Source organism: Rhamphochromis sp. 'chilingali' (genome assembly GCF_963969265.1).
Source record: "Rhamphochromis sp. 'chilingali' genome assembly, chromosome: 19".
Classification (NCBI taxonomy): domain Eukaryota; kingdom Metazoa; phylum Chordata; class Actinopteri; order Cichliformes; family Cichlidae; genus Rhamphochromis; species Rhamphochromis sp. 'chilingali'.
This window is the reverse complement of record NC_137946.1, coordinates 33,367,753-33,373,752: the sequence shown is the minus strand read 5'-3', so window position 1 is coordinate 33,373,752 and position 6,000 is coordinate 33,367,753.

Here is a 6,000-nt window from a genome sequence, read left to right as displayed (position 1 = left end):
TCGCAAAGACCAAAGTCGCTCATATATTTTTTGATTATATTTGTGGACTGCCAATTACGCTGAGTTCCCGCTGTATTGAGCCTATCCATGTCTTCATTTAGTGGTCCCCATCTTTAAGAAGGGGGACCGAGGGTGTGTTCCAACTACAGGGGGATCCCACTCCTCAGCCTTCCTGGGAAAGTCTATGCCAGGGTGCTGGAAAGGAGGGTTCGTCCGCTAGTCGAACCTCGGTACACGAGGAACAATGCGGTTTTCGTCCTGGTCGCGGAACACTGGACCAGCTCTTTATCCTCTCGAGGATACTTGAGGGTGCATGGGAGTTTGCCCAACCAGTCTACATGTGTAGACTGGTTGGGCAAACCAGGGCTGCCCTTTGTCTCCGGTTCTGTTCATAATTTTTATGGACAGGATTTCTAGGCGCAGCCAAGTGGCGGAGGGCTTTCGCTTTGGTGGCCTCAGACTCTCATCTCTGATTTTTGCGGATGATGTGGTTCTGTTGGCTTCATCGGGTGAGGGCCTCCAGCTCGCACTGGAACGGTTCGCAGCCTAGTGTGAAGCAGCGGGAATGAGGATCAGCACCTCCAAATCTGAGGCCATGGTTCTCAGCCGGAAAAGGGTGGAGTGCCCACTCCGGGTCAGGGATGAGTTCCTGCCCCAAGTGGAGTTCAAGTATCTCGGGGTCTTGTTCGCGAGTGATGCATCATCGTCCGTGTTGGCAGGTTGAATTTCTTCAGCTGCCTCAGGAAGTACATCCTCTGCTGGGCTTTCTTGATGACGGAGGTGATGGTGGGCTCCCACTTCAGGTCCTGGGTGATGGTGGTACCCAGGAAGCAGAATGAGTCCACAGAGGTGATGGGGGTGTCAGTCAGGATGATGGGGGGGAGTGGGGCTGTGTGCTTCCTGAAGTCCACAATAATCTCCACTGTCTTCTGGGCATTCAGCACCAGGTTGTTGTGGCTGCACCAGGACACCAGACGTTCAACCTCCCTCCTGTAGGTAGACTCGTCCCCGTCCGAGATGAGTCCAATAACGGTGGTGTCATCTGCAAACTTGATTAGCATGACAGACTGGTGGGTGGAGGTGCAGCAGTTGGTGTACAGGGAGAAGAGCAGAGGAGAAAGAACACAGCCCTGAGGGGAGCCGGTGCTGATGGTCCGGGAGTCCGAGACATTCTTTCCCAGCCTCACATGCTGCTTCCTGTCCGTCAGGAAGTCAGTGATCCACCGGCAGATGGGATCAGGCACATTCATCTGGGAAAGCTTGTCTCGGAGATGGTCTGGAAGGATGGTGTTGAAGGCAGAGCTGAAGTCCACAAACAGGATCCTGGCGTAGGTTCCTGGGGAGTCCAGATGCTGCAGGATGAAGTGTAGGGCCATGTTGATGGCGTCGTCTACAGACCTGTTGGCTCTATATGCAAACTGCAGGGGGTCCAGGAGGGGGGCCGTGAGGGTCCTGAGATGGGAGAGAACCAGGCGCTCAAAAGACTTCATGACCACAGATGTCAGAGCCACGGGTCTGTAGTCATTTAGTCCAGTGATCCTAGGTTTCTTGGGGACAGGGATTATGGTGGAGGACTTGAAGCAGGCAGGCACATGACATGCCTGCAGTGAGGAGTTGAAAATGCCAGAAAACACTGGGGCCAGCTCGTTTGCACAGTGTCTGAGGGTGGCAGGAGACACACCGTCTGGGCCGGGAGCTTTCCGAGCATTCAGGTTCTTAAACTGCTTCCTCACATCTGCTTCATGACCAGACGAGGGTGGCGCTGCAGGCGACGGCGTGGGAGCCGCAGGTGGTGGCGCTGCAGGCGACAGCGTGGGAGCCACAGGTGGCGGCTGGACGGGCCCCTATGAGGAACACCCCTATGAGGAACACCCAAGGCAGGTGTTCCGCGTCACCGGTGCCCCAGCACCCTCTCCCGGTCCAGGAGGGACATACAGCATTCCGGTAAGGACTCGAGAGGGGTATATGCCATGCTTTGGTGGACACGGGCTGTACGCAGACCCTCGTGCACCAAAGCTTGGTTCGCCCTAGGGCATTGCTGGAGGCAGAACGGGTGGAGGTGAAGTGTGTCCATGGTGATGTTCACTGGTATCCCATAGTGCCGCTGTTATTAAAGTATAAGGGCAAAACGCATAGAGTAACAGCTGCGGTTAGCCCGCGCCTGTCGCATCCCCTAATTCTGGGCACGAATTGACCGGGGTTTCATCATCTGTTAGGGCAGTATGCGGGGATGTGATCACGACCGTTAGTAGCGTGTAGTGTCTGCGCGGCGCTCAGGGGTGACGTGGGGTCGTCCGACGCTGACTCCGGGGAGGGGGAGACAGCGGGTCCTTCATGGGAGGCCCCGCCGGCTCCGGAAATTTCCCCCATGGGTGATTTCCCACTGGAGCAGTCTCGTGATGACACCCTACGCTCAGCCTTTGACCAGGTGATTGAGATTGATGGTCACGTGGTGCGCCCTGAAGTCGTGCGGACCTACCCGCGCTTCATTTTATTAAAAGATAGGTTATATCGAGTGAGTTGTGACACTCCCACGGAGGAGACACACACTCAGTTGTTGGTGCCGCAGGGCCGCCGGGAAATGATTTTCCAGCCGGCTCATTATAACCCCATGGCAGGGCATATGGGATACGAAAAAACTCTGGAGTGAATAACGGCCCGATTTTATTCGCCGGGCATCCGAGCGGATGTGCGCCACTGGTGCGCGTCCTGCCCGGACTGCCAACTTGTTAATCAGCCGGCCATACCAAAAGCGCCTTTGCGCCCACTCCCACTTATAGAGGTCCCATTTGAGCACATTGGCATGGACCTCATCGGGCCATTTCATCGGAGTGCACGCAGCTACCGCTTTGTATTAGTCCTGGTGGATTATGCAACGCGGTACCCGGAAGCAGTCCCGCTGCGCAACATCTCTGCAAAGAGTGTGGCGCAGGCACTGTTTCAGGTCATCTCCCGAGTCGGAATCCCGAAAGAGATACTGACTGACCAGGGCACGTCGTTCATGTCTTGCACACTGCGGGAACTGTACAAATTACTGGGCATTAAATCTATTCAGACCAGCGTCTACCACCCTCAGACAGATGGGCTGGTGGAGCGGTTGAATAAGACTTTAAAATCCATGATTCGTAAGTTCATTACCGAAGATGAACGCAATTGGGATCGCTGGCTAGACCCTCTGTTATTTGCAGTGCGGGAGGTGCCCCAGGCCTCCACGGGATTTTCTCCCTTTGAACTGCTGTTCGGCAGGAAGCCGCGTGGAGTACTCTACCTGATTACAGAAACCTGGGAGGAAGGTCCGAGCCCCGCCAAGAATGAGATTAAGTACGTGTTGGACCTGAGAGCGAAACTCCACACTTTGGGGAGGTTGTCACGGGAGAATTTGCTCCAGGCTCAGCAGCGTCAGCAACGCCTGTATGACAGAGGGGCTAGACTCAGGCAATTTTCACCGGGAGAAAAAGTGCTTGTATTACTCCCTTCTTCTAGCTCAAAGTTGCTCGCCAAGTGGCAAGGACCCTTTGTGGTCACACGGCGAGTTGGGGACGTTGACTACGAGGTCGCTCGGTCGGACAGGGGAGGGGCCAAGCAGATTTATCACCTCAATCTCCTTAAAGAGTGGAGAGAGGCTGAAACCGCTTCTGTGGTAAGCCTGGTTAAGGAGAGAGATGAGTTGGGGCCGGAAGTACCAAATTCCATCATTCCCGCCTCCCTCCCTTGTGATGACCATCTCACACAGACCCAGAGAGCGGACGTTGTCGCGTTACAACAGCGTTTTGCTGATGTGTTCTCCCCCCTGCCCAGCCGAACGTCTCTCATTGAGCATCATTTTGAAACGCAGCCTGGCATGACGGTGCGTTCACGGCCCTACAGGCTTCCTGAGCATAAACGGCAAATTGTTCAGAGGGAATTAGCTGAAATGCTGAAAATGGGAGTGATAGAAGAGTCGCACAGCGCCTGGTGTAGCCCCATCGTTCTTGTGGTGAAGAAGGATGGGTCTATACGGTTCTGTGTCGACTATCGCAAGGTGAATGAAGTGTCACGCTTTGATGCTTATCCCATGCCCCGGGTCGACGAGCTCCTGGATCGGTTGGGCACGGCCCGTTTTTTCACGACACTGGATTTAACCAAGGGCTACTGGCAGATTCCCTTGTCTGCTGAGTCAAAGGAGAAAACGGCCTTCTCCACTCTGTACGGTTTGTACCAATTCGTTACGCTTCCGTTCGGCTTGTTCGGAGCCCCTGCCACCTTTCAGCGCCTCATGGACCGGGTGCTGCGTCCGCACGCTGCATATGCTGCTGCCTACCTGGATGACGTGATCATCCACAGCGACATCTTGGCGGAGCATGTGCAGCGGGTGTCCGCGGTCCTGGAGTACCTGAGGAGGGCGGGGAAGTCTGCAGTTGGACGGAGGGAGGTACAGTATCTGGGGTACCACTTGGGGGGTGGGCAGGTGCGTCCACAGGTGGAGAAGACGGCAGGTATCGCATCCTGCCCGCGCCCCAAGACTAAAAAGGAGGTGAGATGGTTTCTGGGGCTGGCAGGTTACTACCACCGTTTCGTGCCGGGGTTTGCGCAGCTGACCAGCCCCTTGACCGATCTCACCCGAAAGAGTGCTCCAGATCTGGTTCAGTGGACGGGGCCGTGCCAGGCGGCATTTGTGCAGGTGAAAAAGGCTCTCTGTGGGGAGCCGCTGCTTCACACTCCTAACTTTTCCCTCCCTTTTGTTCTGCAGACTGACGCCTCGAACAGAGGGCTGGGGGCTGTTTTGTCCCAGCAGGTAAGGGGGGCCGACCGTCCCGTTCTTTACATCAGCCGGAAGCTGGCAGAGCGTGAAAGACGGTACAGCACTGTGGAGAAGGAGTGCTTGGCTATCCGGTGGGCGGTCGACTCCCTTCGCTATTACCTCCTGGGGCACTCATTCACCCTCTGCTCGGACCACGCCCCGCTGCAGTAGCTCCACCGCATGAAGGATGCCAACGCCTGGATCACCCAGTGGTATCTGGCTTTACAGCTCTTTAAGTTCAAGGTGGTCCATAGGCCGGGGGCGCAGCTGCAGGGGAGGAGTGGTGCAGTGAGCTCAACGGGGCGGTGCTGGAGACGCAGGTGAGAACAGCTGATGGCGTTTGGACTGATGATGGTTTCCTTCCCTTTTATAGTGAGACGGAGAGGAGCGGAGGGGAGGCTGGAAATCAGCTGAGACCGGAGCTGTCAGATTGTGGTCGGTCATAACATATGTAAACTATAAATAAACGTGGCATCTGGCGACAAACAAATGTGCGTGTGTGTACCTGTGTGAAGTGCATTTCACAGACATATATATTTCTTTTTTAAAATCCACATACATTTTAAGTCATTACATACATTTCCGACTACACATATGGGGAAAAGCCCTACAAAGAAAGAAAAAACAGTATTTACCATCTATTCCTCAACAGATTTAAAAAATAAACTACAAGTGTGAACTCTCATCCTTTATGCTGACTTCCTAATTACCTGGGGGCACCTTAAAAACAGCCAGCCCCTCTCAAGAATTGGGATGGTAAATGGCCTGTATTTGTATAGTGCTTTTACTAGTCCCGCCTAGGGACCCCAAAGCACTTTACACACCCAGTCATCCACCCATTCACACACACATTCACACACTGGTGGAGGCAGCTACAGTTGTAGCCACAGCTGCCCTGGGGCAGACTGACAGAAGCGAGGCTGCCATATCGTGCCATCGGCCCTTCTGACCAACACCAGTAGGCGGTAGGTGAAGTGTCTTGCCCAAGGACACAACGACCGAGACTGTCCGAGCCGGGGCTCGACCGGCAACCTTCCGATTACAAGGCGAACTCCCAACGCTTGAGCCACGGTCGCCCGGGATAGATCATTTGGCAAAAAAAAACAAGCAAAGGGGACCAAACATTGAGGAGCAAATCCTCATTTTCTGCTAAGGCAGCAGCAAATCTTTCATGAGAAATAACTTTAAACAATTCCCTGTACCACAAAGTAACAGTGGGT